The following is a 15,888-nucleotide window of genomic DNA, read 5'->3' as shown; positions in this document are numbered from 1 at the left end:
CGTTAATATTTTTTTAAGTATGTTTTACTTAATTATATTTATTATTTCATTAATTTTACATTACTTTTAAGACATTTAAATTTTTTAACTAACTAAATTATTTCCAACGATATTTTGGATTTGATATTTTTGTACTTACCTGTTTGTAGATCGGAATTCGATATTTTGGTGTTCTATAATTTGTCAGCGATATTCTGGCAGGTCGATATTTTGATTTTCGATATTCTGTCTGATTCGGTACTGATGATAGTGATCATGCTGATACTGGTGAGGCTGGTGATGCAGCGCTTTGGTAGTAGTAATGGTGAGGTTGGAAATGGCAGTGGTGGTACTGATTGTGGTAATAGTGGTGTTAATGTGGTGGTGATGGTGATAGTTGGGGTGGTAGGGTAACTTTATTGGTAATCACGACTAGATCCATACGGCTCAAGTTATAAAAAGAGTAATAGATTTAATTGCATTTTTCTTCACCAGTGGCAGGAAAAGTAAAAAAAATCCAGTGCATTTTACTGCAAGCTCCTTGAGGAAAGGGCAGTGTGGTGTACGTCCCAACCTCATTTATTCCAGCTCTGTCTTACATATTTATAGAAGAGCCCTTATTAGTCATCTAAATCTTTCTCCTCAATAGCTATTCGCATTGAGTGGTTTAACCCCTGCTCAGGTGTATTAATTTTACTTCATAATTTCTATTGCATACCTTAGGGAAAACTGAGAGATAAGTATGGGTCCTTGGTATTTGCTCTGTAAATTAAGAGTTCACAGTAGTGACAAAGGCAGAAAAGTTTTGATGGTTAAGATGACTTAAATAAATTGAATCTTTTTTTTTGGTTCCTTTTTAAGGGACAATTTCTAATGGCTTCAAATGGTATTGCAACAAATTCCATGCCTTTGCAAGATTTGACACGTATGACTGGTAGGCAGCCTAAGCGTTCACTTTTCCTTTTGCTACATGTGACTGTGAAAATCCTTTCAGTTTTGAAAGTCTGAATTTAATTAAGCATATCGAGGCAGTGCTGAGCATCTAGATAATATCAAGAAAAACTACATGGTCTAATGTTTGAGACACTTTCTGTCATCCACCTTTGTATGATGAAGCTCACTTTGTAGTGCATTTTATTTTGCAAAACATTTATGAATGTGTCACAGAAGGGAAACCCTAAGTTTCCAAATCAATAAACAGATTGCCGATTTGTGTTAAACAAATAGGGCCTCATTTATGAGAAGTGTTGCATCGCTGCATGAAAGCAGCGATGCAACTATTCTCAGTGAGCTCTCCTTGCAGCACGAACGATGCGTCATATTTACTGTGTGACGCATCATGTCGCAAGGAATGACAGGTACGTCAGTATTACTGACGTATCTGCTGGCGCAATATTGGTGCATTGCTGGAGTTGTGTCGGAAGCGTGACGCAACTCCAGAAATGTTCCTTTCACATGGGGCAAGCCCCATGTTAAAGGGCCTGCATCACCCTTATGCCTGCCATGATGAAGGCGTAAGCTTTTGACGCATTGGTGACCTAGAAGTGGTACAGTGAAATATCATAGATTTCACTGCCCCACTCCCACGACCCTTTCTTACAGAGGAACGTCCACCCTCCATACATTATACCTGATGCTGGTATAATGTAGCGCAGGTGTTTATGAAGTTAAGCATCTGCCTAGATGTGTCACTTCGTAAATATGGTGGGACATGGCGCATTATTTATGCCGCCGCTGCATCACTAAATGTGATGCAACGGCAACGCAAAAGTGACGCAGGCCTACATAAATATGGCTGATCATCTGTACAAGCGTTAAGAGAATTTTTTTTGATACAAAGAAGCAAACAAATTTGAGGGTCATCAGTGCTTTTCTTTGGCTGCACACATCAGAGAATGGGTAAATACCAGCAGGGATGTCAGGGACAACACATTTAGAATTTGAGATAAGTTCTCCTCAAGTTGTAAAGTGACTATTAAAGTATTGTGAAACCCCCCTTCTCCCACCCAACCCGTTGAGTGGGGGGTGGGGGGAGGGGGTCAGGCTGCTACCATGCCTTTAAGGTATTGAGGAATCCACTGGGAGGACCTTGCCAGTGTGACAGACAGCCCCAGCCCTCTTGTTGTGCTGTCTCGTCTTTATGCGGTTTGTAGTACATTGGACTCTTAGGTGCGGTCTGCCAGGTTCGAACAACACGCCCAGTGGACCCCAAAAGGTTACTTCATCTCCTGCAAGAGTCAGTGACATGGAGTTCCGTGCAGTCAGACCCATTCCCAACACCCATCACCGGTATAACACCTGCATCCTCTTCCGACAAAAGCGGCTTCTAACAGGAGAGCGAGCATACAGCTGCCGTTCTCTCCGAACCGCCCTTTCATGAGACATTTTCTTTGCCCAAACTATTGTTAACTAAAACCAGTTTATTTTTGTTATGGCAACTGTCCAGGAGCAAGAAAGGAAGCAACAGAGAGAGAAAGACACAGAGGGAGGAAACAAATGAAACAATTAAAAGGGAATGAGAGACATTAGAAGAAGTGAGTGGGAGAGAAACGATTCATGGGTAGGAGACTCAGAAGGGCAAAAGTGAGGGGGAGATAAATGGAATAGAGTGAGAGATGAGACATGTCATGATAGAAACAAAGGGCCTGATTCACAGAACTAACTTAAGACAAAATCCTAAACTTACTACCATTTTGGTATTCACAGAATGCACTTACTCATTTTGGTATTCACAGAAGGCACTTACTCATTGATGAGTAAATGCCTTCTGTGAATACCAAAATGAGTAACTTACTCATTTTGAGTAAATTACTCATTTTGGTTTTCACATAAGGCACTTACTCATTGATGAGTAAGTGCCTTCTGTGAATACCAAAATGAGTAAATTGCTCATTTTAAGTAACTTACAAATTTTTGTATTCACAGAAGGCACTTACTCATTAATGAGTAAGTGCCTTCTGTGAATTCCAAAATGAGCAAGTGCCTTCTGTGAATACCAAAATGAGTAAGTGCCTTCTGTGAATACCAAAATGGTAGTAAGTTTAGGATTTTGTCTTAAGTTAGTTCTGTGAATCGGGCCCAAAGAGAATGTGTATAACTGGAGGAGAAAGAAAAGACAAGGATCTGTGAGAAGAGAGAGGGTAAGTAGGAAAATAGACAAATGAAGGAAGAAGACAAGAGAGGTGAGGACAGAAGAAGAGAATGGCACGAATAGGGGGATACTGAAGGAGAGACATACCAAAGGAAAAGCGAGACACAGGACAGAGGAAAGGGGAGAAAAAGGTTCAGAATATAGCAAGTGAGAGGTAAAGGATGGAAGATGGAAGAGATTAGAGGAAAGCTAGAGATAGGAGAAAAGGATAGATCTCCTAGAGAAACAAAGGCTTGCTCGTTCAGACCCACTCCGGATATAGGTCCAAGTCGAGGGTATTTATTTTTTCTGGCTACTCCTCTGAAAGTTGCAACATCTGATCAAATTAAAACAGAGTTTAATGCAAATCGAAACAAGTCCATTTTGCACTGAAATTTCATTTTCCTACCATGGTGACAACTGCAAAAGCTGAAAGTAATTAAGAGTGAAAGCTTACTTCCCTCCCGCTGTTCAATTGCCAAAATTCCTGCAGCAGCTCTCAGTTTACTCACAGTGCCCCATTGTAAAATTTAAAATCTGCTTTTCAGGAAAGCTGGTGGACCAGAGAAGGGCATTGAAACTGGTAGACAAAGCAGTGTGAGGGAGGGGAGCAGAGGGAGTGCCTGGATGGTGACAGGCTCTCGCATCCATGAAAAAAGTAGAAAAAATACATAAAAGCAGAAAATATTCTTAACAAAAGGAAGGGACATGTTGGCTTACTAGCCCTGGCTCTAAAGGGAGTTATCTTTAAGTTAAGTTGTTATTTTTTGAGTATCTGCAAAGAAAATACAGTCACTCAGAGTCAAGAGGGCCAATGCCTGTAGTGGGCTGAGCCACTGCCCCATGCTGTATGCTGTGGTGGGAGGAAACAAAATGTGAATGACAATTTAACAGGCCGATGGATGAACACCACTGAAAAAAGCCCTTCTATGCATGTATATCATGTATGATTTTTTTTTGAAAACACAATATTCTAGTAAGACAGCTAAAGCTGTCTCATAGGCCACCCCTGAAAAGTGTCTGTCATGTTTGGAAAATAAACTGTTCTTCACTTGTTCCTAAAGTCACAGCGAATAAAATGATGGGATTTTTAGAACTCCGACTGACACTTAGGGCTTTGAATGCACAATTTGGATTAATTCATCCTTGTTAATTGAAAGTGACTCTCAAAGATAAAATCATTACATATGATGATCCTGCAAAACATAAAAAAATATATATATGACAATAGAGGAGAGGTCATGTAAACCTATTGATCTGCCTCTTCCTACACTCTACATGTGTTATTTGCTTAATTTTATTTGTAGTTTGAAACATTAATGTTTTTTTCTGTTTCAGGTTCTATCATTTTATCTTGTCTTCTGTGTAACTATATAAAGATGTTTTTCATCATTTCACCATCCAATCCATTTGCCCCTTGGATGTGTCATATTCATCATATACGTTCTCTCACTTCCAATCCTTACGTTCCCATAAAGGTAAATTCTGCAGTGGCCATTGGCATGTACAGTCTGCTTTTCTTTTTTAATCTTCTCTTTCTGTAGTTCTCTTTATCTGCCCTCTTCTTCTACCTTATTTCCAACTGTTCCTCTTTCCTTTCCTTTCTTTTTCATTATAATTGATTCCATTGCCTCCTACCATATATTTCTATTTGGTAATTGTAGACCTGCTTTATACATTTTTAAATGAGTATAGTTAGGAATTGTCTCTTGGAAAGTTAAGGATTTGAGTAATCCAGTTAAAAGACAAAGGGGCATATTCACAAGGAGCTATCGCCAAATTAACGGCACTTTAAAGCAGCCAAAGTCATGATAAATTTACCTCCCATTCACAAGCTGATGCTAACAGCACACAGCACCAGTTTTTCCGCGATAGCAGACGCAAAAATCATTGCCACAGAGGATCCCCCGCAACTATCGCTAATGAGATGCAGAGTAGGCGTTCCTGTGCCAAAAGCAGCAAAAACACCACACCTCAACAATCACAACGACCAGACAGAACCATGAAAAAATCACAAAACACGCGATAAGCCACGTTAGAAGCAGGAAATTTACACCTGCTCTGACCTGGTGTAAAGTCAGACCACAGTCTGCACCACAAAAGGGAGCCCAGACCACAGCCACACCTGAAGACAAACAGATGCCATGGAGCAACTGAACATGCAGCACGGACTGCCAAGAGGGCCACAACACCCACCAACACGACACCCGCAACACCCACCCCTCCGGGCCCACCCCCAAACCCAGACCAAGAAACTGCACACCAACACCACGAATCACAAAACAGATATGTTGCCTGAGGTCGCACAAGCAGGAAAATCAACATACATGCGTGCCTAGAAAATGGAGAACCAGTCCTACAACAATGCAAACACCAACACAAAACAGCATACAAACAAAAGACAAAAGCACCATTCGGATGAGTCTTAGCGGGTCCACACTGGACAATCCGTAGGACACAGCCTGGAAGACGAAACCCAACAGAAGAAGGCGTGCCATGCGCCCAACAAAGGGAAGAGAGTAAGAGAGCGAGGGAGAGGGACTGAGTGAGATTACACAAGCAGCGCAAGGCCTTGCAGGGCACCTGGCACCACATGCCATCATGTGTGCATGTATCGCCATCCGTACACCATGAGCCCAAGGCCGTGTCCCAATCTCAGCCACAAAGCCACATCACATTCCGAAACCACAAGTAGTAGTCAGACAAACATCAGGGACGAAAGCAACATTGTTCCAGTGCAGAAGGCGGGAGGACACCTGCACCTCTGACCTTGAGAGAGATACCATGGCAGATGCGGGCGACTTCCACACCACGCATTGCACAAAATAACTATTCGACTGATCCACACCCCACACACAGAAGTCCCCGCCTGAGGTACCCCCACATGAGATGGACTTGAAAAGCAAACCATTCAGCCCAACATTGCACACACATTCGAATCAGTGCTCAGAGCTGTGGCATATCTCCAAACAACTGCCCCAGTCCAGAGAGTGCTGGTTCCACGAGACGCACCAAGGCTCTAGCAGGCCATACCGGGCACATGCACAACCCCATCACGTGGAATAGTACAGTGCACGCATGCTGCATTTACTGGGCGCAGTGCCACTGGCAGTGCTGCAGATCACTTACCGGCTCAGCTTCCGCATTGCCTACGTCACCTGCCTCCAGCTCTGGTTCCACTGCCGAACAGGCACATTCGAGTGTCCCATGGATGTCTGCCTATCCAACACAACCGTAGATAAATTGGACTGTGACTTCTGTCTGCCCACCCCTGTTGGATCACTAACAGGAGTGTAACCGAGACAGCCGTGCATGGGATGCCTTGACAACTGTATATGTACTGGCAGTTGTGCATGGGAGATTGCACGATTCCTCGTGTGCAGTGACCACATAGAGGCGCTACCTTATTGGGCTGTCTTGTGGATTGGTGAAACGGCATGGCCTGAGCATACCTGCTCAGACCAGTTAATGAATTGGCTCACCCTGATATGCCTTGAATACGACAATGACGTACTACTGGAACACATTGCATATGAAGCTGCATGGGCATTCATGGACGAGTAACTACGTTCCTGCAGCCACATCTGATTGTTACCCACAATACAGGTCCCAACAACATGTTTCATCTGGGAATTGCTCACATATCCCACCACAACAGAGGACACATCTGCCAACGTCTGAACTCTGGATGCATGTGCGTGGAACAACGTGTGTGTGTGCACACACTTGTGCAAGGTGAGGCAGGTCCATGGAGGGAGCAACACAGCTTCGTTTGGCAACATTGCCAATTCGGACACACTGCTGGGGGACAGCACACACGGCACTGTGGCACGACATGTGAACCTGTTGGACGCTTTCACCTGAGCACTGTCAGCAGAGCAGACAATCAGCGCACTCCGGGGCAGAGCACTATGCAGTTCCCATGGGCAGTGAGTTGTGCCCTCTCACACGGGGCAATGGGCAGACACCAAACAATACCTGACTAGTGGGCTGGGAGCATTGCCATCCGTGATGATTTGTGTCCATTTTTGCTACAACAATGTCTGAGCCTCGAAATGTACCCATGCTGTGTGCAAGTGTCTTAACCATGCCCCTGCCTGTTGTGCGCATTGCCTTGTCCGTACTGACACGCACATGCCAATAAAGTTTATGTCACCCCACTTGTGTCTAACTGTGGGGTGTGTTGATTTGATTGGCCACTCGTGTGCCACAATGAGCATCATCCCTACACAGGGAGGGACTGACTGACGCATGTGCAATGGTGGTGTGTCCCTTTTGCGAGTTCAACCTCTGTGAGCCAGACATTGTTTTGGGATAGGTGCTAGCTGACATGTGCACTTACGTGACTTTAGCAATGTGAGTATTGTGTGCAACCTCTGACCTTGTGGAGCAATTGCATACATCATAACAGAATGTGTCCACACAGATGTGTCTAAGTGGTTATGCGACGTGTTGTCACATGTGATGTAGGCCACCACTCCTGGCCTGCTACCGATTTGGTCAGTCCTAGCCACAGCCCTATTCAACACATGGACCTGTGCTTAGTTTGGGGGGGGTCGTGAGATTATTGTTGATGTGCAATGGGGACACAGCTAGTACTCACCTTCACAGTCATCCAATTTGCAATGTGTCTCAGGGATACACATGTGCATAGATGTCAGTTACAATGGTGTCCCTTCATGTGCAATCATTGTCCCTACATCCAGTCATACTTCCATAGGTGATTGAATATAGTAATGACACATCTGTCTGATTTAGAATGTTTTATTCACATTCAGGTGAGTGATGGAGCTGGTGCTGTAAATGGCCATCCAAGCCAACATCACATGGAAGGCCAGTGGTGGGCCAAACACAGTCTTTTGGGGACTGTGAAGTGATTAGGAAGTGGGAGAGTGAAGTCCGCAGCAGGATTGCTGTGTAATTGGACAGCAGTGATGAAATGGCAGTCCGTGTTGGGGTCCGTGTGTATGTCGCAGAGTGTTCCGGGGGTCAGTTTGAGGTGATTCCTAGGGCATGATGCATAGGCCATAACCAGGCAGGGACCAGGCATATGGCGGTGATGGATGCTACTGCCTCCTTCCTCACAAAGTAATTCCCATCCCCTTCTTACTCCCCTCATATGGGTTCTGTGTCCGATGTGTACGGTGTGTGTGGCGGGCTGATGACTGCATCACTTTGTGCCACTGACACAACAGACTGCAATGGTTATGGTGCAGCATCACTGTGTGCCACGGACACATCAGGGTCGGAGCTGTGTGTGTCGAGGTTCCTGCTGCAGTCATCTAAGACCGGCTCAGTGGTAGCAATAGCAAGATGAAGTACTGCAGGGCATTGAGGTTCCCGGTTACTACTTGATGGTGTCCAGCCGTGGCAGACAGACTTCCAGCCTGCATCTGCTGCATGGTCTCCATTGACCTCTGCATCTGTGCCAACTCTGTGCTCTGATCGCTGGTGCCTGTCTGACCACACAGTTCTTGTATTAGATTAATTGCCCCAGTGAGGTCAGCCAAGGTCTGTGGTGGAGCATGGTGCGTACAGGGGGTGTCCGATAGGGACTGTACGTGGTACCTTGTGGGACTCAGACACCTACCTATGGCATTGAGTTTGGCCACCACGAGTTTGAAGCCCACCCGCAGCTGGTCGGTCAACTCCACCTGGCAAACCCACATACGTTGTTTGAACTCCATAAATTGGTCGGTGTGTTTCCTGCTGTGTGGTCTGTGCAGGTGGTGGGCTCACCTAGGGGCAGCTGGCCTGCCCTGCTTCTGGGGATGGGGTGCTGAGGCTATCTACGATCCGTTGCAGGGTGTCGGTGCAGGTGACCAGGGGGTCATCATCATCACTGAAGATATGTCTGGTCTACTCTGCAGGAGGTGTTGTTTTTCACTCTACAATGAGAATAACAGAGTTGTACATGTATGTTGCAGATTTGCAGATGTACACGTTCAGACTGCATGCCAATGTACATTGTGACTGTTTTGGTGTAGCTGGCTATTTGATGGCAGTCAGTGTGTTTTTCGACTACATGACGGATGTGAGGAAGTACCTGTGCATTATCATCACACAGTGTCAGGCACTGGCAGATATGAGTGAACAGTTACTACGCATGTACGGGACCTGTTATGAGTCGTGTCCTGTGGGGCTTGTGTTGTACTTTGTACCTCATTGCCGTCATTGCTGATGTTCTGTGATTGCTATGTGTGTGCTGCATTGTGATATTGGTGATCTGGAGGGGGCCCCTTTGTGCATATTGTGGACGGGGGCCTACTTGGCGTTTCTATGTGTGCTGCAGTGTGCCAAGGCTTTCAGTGACATGTTCCACAATCATTGTGGGTGTGCAGTGTGCTACACATAATTATGCATGTGTGCCATTGTTTCCATCTCCTCCGTCCCCCCGTCCCTGGTCGTTACTCACCCTGTTGCTGTTGGGTCAGGTCGTATCGTGCTGTGTCCAGGCCCCCAATTCCTGCCCCTGGCTCCACACTGCTGACTGTGGCCACCATTTCCTCCAGCTCATCAATCATCTCCTGTGTCGCAGGACTCCCCCCTCCACTCGCCCTTGCTGCCTTCCTGTTTGCGGAGCACTTCTCCTTGGTTTGGCTGTGCACTTCATGCCAGTGCCTCTTGACCTCCTCCCGTGACCTCCTCGCCATTCCGACTGCATTGACGTTGTTGACGATGGCCTGACATATTTCCGTTTGGGTTTCCAGTGCCACAGTGGAGGTGATGGACAGTTGTTGGTAGAGTCCTATGACCTCCGTGATGATGATCCGGTCTTCCTGTGGACTGAACCTAGTCTTCCTCTTCCTCTTGTCCTTGCCCTTCCCCAAACACGAGGTTCCATGCTGGTCCTCCGTGGGGGTTGTGGGTTTCGGCTTGTCCTCTGCAATCGGTCCAGGTGCATCCATGGTGCTACGCAGTTTGAATTGGTTTCTTTTCTTTCTTTTACAGTGCATTTTCCTGCCAGACACGTGGGATTTGCAGGCCTGTGGCTGGTTTTCTCTGATTCTTTTACAGCGAATGGCCTAATCGCATTTTTTTTGCGGTAACGTTTCGCATTTTTGCGGCGTGGTGTTGATTTTCTCGCGGATTTTTGATGAATTATCTGATGACTATCGCATGCTTCCGCATTGTTGTGAATTCCACGTTGACAATTGGTTATTTTCCCGCGATGGGCTGCGATGTTGAAAGTTGCATTATGCTACTCTTGCGGTAGTTATCACATGTTCTTGTGAGTATACCCCAAAGAGTACTTTCTTGCCATGTGAAAGTTAAACCTCATTATGCTTTGTTACAAGAAACTCATTCATCAGAGAAAGAAGCACTTAAACTTCAAAGATGTTGGGTAGGTAAAGTCTTTGTTTTCCCTACTTCAAATAAGAAACATTTTGCAGTCATGTTATGCAATACGACTGTAGATACTAAAGTTAAGTCACACAAAGCATAAATTGAGGTTATACAGATTATCACTCAATTAATTATTAATAAAATATAGATTAGTGTCTATATTGTGTATAATCTTGCACAAATTGATTATAACTTTTGGTATGTTGCTGCTAAGAAATCACTAGAATTTGATTATCAATATTTTCCTTTTGAAGATGACTACAATCAACTATGGATCCTTACACCTACAGGAACTTAAATAATAAGGGGCCGATTCTGATTCGGTAACCCAATCGTACGACTGAATCGAATCCGTAGCCCTTTCCGTACGATTACTACAATTCCGTCAGAATCGCATAGTACGATTCGTTTGAAAAATATACGACCAAATCGTTGCAAACTGTATGAAAAGCAAGGGAAAATCTGTACAACACTGACCCTCACAGTGAACTGTACGAATCGTAAACATGCTGTATGACCCAGCAAGTAGGATTGGGACTGGGGAATGAGAACGCAAATCGTACGGAAAACGTCGTGTATGAGCGATTCGTACAGAGAGCTACACAATTACATACGCACCATACCCCTGCAATCGTGGGGTGTGTACGCACCTTACCCCTCCGAACCGTACCCCTACGCACCGTACCCCTGCCCACCGTACCCCTGCACTCATGGGGTGTGTATGCACCGTACCCCTACGCACCGTACACCTGCAATCATGGGGTGTGTACGCACCGTACCCCTACGCACCTCAGTCATGCGATGTACGCCGCGTACCCGGGGGTCCGTTTAGTACGCGGTTCGAGTTCAAAACGAGACAAATCTTACTTGAGATTACTGGAGGCAAATGTTAAGCCCTCCAAGTAAATTATTCCTTTGGCATTTTATAGTATACAACTGCCATCTTAACTATTTTATAATTGTGTAAGGTATTTATTCTACATTTTATTCAAGATCATATTTCTCAATATGTTATATTCCTATGTTGTAAAGAAGTCAATATTTTACCTTTTCCTCCTTCTACCTTTTCTTTTCTTCCCATCCCATTCTTTTATTACTGAAGATGTATTGTTCTACATAATACTTCAGTGTATGATCAATACTTACATAATAGATATTTTAGATTTTTTTACAGTTGTATGTAGTTTAATATATTTTACTCTTCTGTGATTATAACTAACATATCTTTCATTAGCTTGTTTATTAAGTGTTTCAATGATTTCAAATCATTCAATAAGGGTTTGATTTTTTTTGTAAATGTGGGATTCTGTAGCATGGAGGAATAGACACTCAGCACAAAAGCCTACCCTTGTGATGGGCATATTGGGGACAGGGACTAGGCTGACAGTAGCTGTGCTAAGGCTGACATGAGTGGCTAAGGTTTGGTTTAGACACAATAGAGCCACCTGATTGGTGTTGCTGATGTTGCTGTGTACGTGTTGGCAACGGTAATGGCTATACCCATTCTGTCTAGCTTATGCTGACGCCAACTTTTTTATTTTGATTTATGAGGTTTTATTAAGCAAGGAGCTTAACTCAGGGTCATCAGATGATGTCTGTACAGTGAATCAAAACATAGCAAAGGTCACTCACTTTAATACAGTTACTGCAGCAGCCATGGTACATCAACAGATTCAAGAAGGTATATTTTCAGAGTTTTAAAGATTAGGGGTATCATGTCCGAGATAGTGCAAGGAAGAGCTATAAAATGAGGCATTGCTTCCTCAAGGCTCATCTTGGTACTCCATCCTATTCAATATCTGTATCACCCTGTGATCAAAATGATTCACTCTTCTGGAGTAAAAAGTATTTCTTATACTGATGACACACAGTTGCTTATTTGATTTGACCACCCTCTAAAGGACATTCAGCATACTCTGAACCAATCTTTGACCCGGATTCATTTTGAATGGGTAAAAAGATGCTGAAATTTAATTCAGAGACAATTGAGATTCCAAAATGTGACATTACTCCTCATGGAATAGTAACATGTGGCCAGTATGCCAAGGCCCCAGCCTGACCCGTCTGAGGTGGTTAGAAACATGAGTTTTAGGTTTAACAGGGGACTTGCCCTGGAAGCCCAGTTCAACTCAGTAGTGTCTTCCTGCTCATTTCAACTAAAATTACTCAGATTTTTTTATTTAATAATCCATTTAAAGCATCATCAAAAGTTGGAAGCAGTGGCTGTCCTATCACGGACTGACGGCACCAAAGCCTGGTACGTGTAATGGTCAGCTCCTTTGCTGTCACATTTGCAAATGATTCAGAATCTGGCCATAAGGGTTGCCATTGGCAAATGTAAATTTGACCATATTAATGAAACCAAATATAAGCTTCTCTGGCTTCAAGTAAACCAACGAATAGTCTTCAAAACGCTCTGTCCGACCAACAAAACCATTTAGGTCGGGAGTAAATCTATTCTAAACTACTTGATGGGAAGATACTAACCTAACCATATCTTAAGCTCCACCTCCAGAATTTTTTCTTCAAATGCTGATGTTAAAAAATTGCGACTCAGACAAAGATCCTTTACAGTCCTGGGGGTAAACGACTGGAGCAATCTAAAATAATTCTTGCAACGGACTGCTGACGTTAGTATCTCCTAATAAAAATGTAAAACTCGCCTGTATGTTTAGGCCCTCTGTCTTTTTATTTACTTTCTTATTGCTTTTCTGGCTTACATTTTTTTAAGCCAAAGGGCTGATTCACAGAACTAACTTAAGACAAAATCCTAAACTTACTACCATTTTGGAATTCACAAAAGGCACTTACTAATTTTGGTATTCACAGAAGGCACTTACTCATTTCGGTATTCACAGAAGTTAGTACTCCTAACTTTAGGACTCCTAAATACCTCCTGTGAATACCGAAAGTCTCAAAGTTAGGATTTTTCTCAATTTAGGAGTAGGAAAGTTAGGACGTCACAAAAGGTGCGCTCCGATCCCGTCCCAGAGAGGCCAAAGAGTGAAGTCCAGCTGTTTGGCATGGGGGACGGTGTCCACCCGGTAAAATAAGTGGGGGGATGCCGTCCACCCGCGTGGTACCCCGACTCGATCCCTGCGCTTTAGAAAGAGCCAGATGTAAACATGAGGCAAACACCACAGCAGCATTGTTGATTGAGTCAGATAGAGCCACTACTGGAAGGTCACCACAAGAACATGCATTGCTCAAAATATTGCCTTGGAGTTCAACTTCACTTTGAGCGGAGTCTTCCGGGTGGAAGAAAGAGAGCATGGTCTCTACAACAATTCTGAGGAAACAGTTGTGCAAAAGTGCATTTTCAAGTCCTATTCCAGTCAATGCACTTGTTGCTCAAGTGCAGGAAGCACACACTCACAATAGGTTGTAACCAGAATGCACAGCGACGGTGCACAAGTTCCCTTGAAGGTTGATTCAGCCCCTCAAAAAGGTTCTGTTTTTGCAAGCCTGTTAGTCCCCATTGCTTTCTATTGCAATGCTCTACAGGACAGTCAGTCACAATGTGGCTGCACCGATGACGCGTCATTCCAAGTACTTCCCTGTCAATCAAGAGCTCCAAGGAACACTTCATACTTATCACATTTTAACAAGCTCTAGGACACAACAGTGCATGGTTGCTTTCTGATGACATCTCATCACACTGATTTTCACGCTTTCTGCCTAAAATGCACCATTTAATGACCACTGAGTGTCTCACTGAACCTATTTAAAGCCCCAATTCACCGAGAGACATGAAACTAGCCTTGCTTCGTGCTCCATTACTGTACCATCGGTGTTACATTTAGAAACAAAAAGAAAAGTTTTTTAATAATAACCATGTTGTCTATGCTGTCACTTGGAACTTCGTCAGTGAAGAAGATCTCTTTTGTTGACAAGGATCTAAAAATGCAATGCAGTGAGCAGCAGCCGTGCAGGGGTCAAGTTTGTAAGGATTATACTTAATTGTGTGAGAGATTAACAATTTAAATGTATCTACATTTCGTTATGAATTATTATAAGGCACCTACTTTTTGTATTTTTTTTATATTGCAATGTCGAGATGCCCAACATGATTAGTTCTTTCTTTTTTTTCTTTGTGAGTCCCTAAGTAAGACATTCTCTCTTTTATCAGTTGCAATTTGAGTACATGATGTAACTACATAGCAGAGAACGTTTTACAGTGGTGTGTCTGTATGGAATAACAACCAGTCCTCAGAAGAGAATTAGTACAATTTGCAGAAAAAACATAAAACAATAGATAAAAGCGAAATGAAAGGAAATAACTGGGGAAAACTCTTTGACATTTCATATTTTTTTTAGAACATTTTTTGTCTGTCAACCGGGAAAGTGTAAGTGAAGACAACAAAAATAATAATATTCCGGAAGACAGGGGGGGGGGGGGGCGCGTTGTAATTAATCTCTCCCCTCCTGCTAAAAAGGCGCGAATGTCCGTCTCTCAGGTGACCCCTCGATGTCGTTTCGTTTCGGAGTGCGCAGCACCTGTTGTAAACAGTAAACACTGCAGTAGACTGACGTAAAACTTTACCTTTCTGCTCCCGTTGACGCCTCGCTTCAGGTCAGTCCTCCGAGGCTCCTTCCTTGTCCTGCGCCCCGGCCCCAGCACGGCAGCTGAACTTTAATGAGCCAGCGCCTTTAAATAGCTCCTCCGGAGGCTCCGACGTCCAGCCAGCGCTGGCATGTGTCCACTCTCCCCCGGCTATGTATGAGAGCGCCCTGCACGCTTTCCGTAGGAGCACCGTTCACGTTATGAACTTAATTTGTGTTTTTAGAGTTTTTTGCCTTTTGGGTAAATAGGGGCAAAGGGAAAGTACCGTTTAGTAACAGAGTCCGCGTGAGGGCATCTACGTCGCCATCGGATGTACATTCACTAGAACTCTGGAACAGCAATGTTGTGTTTGATGGTGTTTGGTGCTGTAAAAATTTGATAATGTGATGTTTGTGTTGGTGAAGACAGTTTTCGTGATGTGATTTTTGCGAAGCAGCTTGATGTTTCGTGATGTGACGTTTAGGGATCTTTGATCATGTTTGCGGAGGTGATGGTTAGAGGTGTGATGTTTGGTGACGTCATTTTGGCAATGTTATGTGATTATAAAGGTCTGATGTGTCATGGAATGACAGGGTATGGTAAGGTACCGTATGTCGTCGTATGGTATGTCATGGCGTGATACATTGGGACATGTTATGTTTTGTTACTGTAGTCCAGAGGTCTTCAAACTTTTTTAGGTTGAGCCCCCCCCAGCTGAATTTATTTAGATGTCGGGGCCCCCCCCACCACTTGACAAAAAATTCTGGAACCTGGTATTCTACATAATCGACCGTCATCCGCATTTCCCAGTCCATATCTGGCTAATAATGTTAAACACAGTAAGAGTGTTTAGAAAACTGCAGGTTTGCGAGTTGGTGCGGTGAAATGA

The 15,888-nt window shown here is 44.0% G+C and overlaps 1 protein-coding gene across 1 annotated transcript in view; it reads right to left on the bottom strand.

Annotated features, from left to right (window-relative positions):
• The window catches only part of LOC147693541 (GPI-linked NAD(P)(+)--arginine ADP-ribosyltransferase 1-like), a 94,474-nt gene extending 79,359 nt beyond the window's left edge, over positions 1-15,115 (bottom strand). Inside the window, exon 1 of the mRNA XM_086933755.1 lies at positions 15,000-15,115. The gene's annotated coding sequence lies outside the window, so the exon portion shown is untranslated. The remainder of the gene's footprint in view (positions 1-14,999) is intronic.
• Between the last annotated feature and the right edge of the window lie 773 nt (positions 15,116-15,888).

Source organism: Lissotriton vulgaris, chromosome 8 (assembly GCF_964263255.1).
Source record: "Lissotriton vulgaris chromosome 8, aLisVul1.2, whole genome shotgun sequence".
NCBI classification, from domain to species: domain Eukaryota; kingdom Metazoa; phylum Chordata; class Amphibia; order Caudata; family Salamandridae; genus Lissotriton; species Lissotriton vulgaris.
This window is presented reverse-complemented; position numbering and strand designations above follow the sequence as displayed.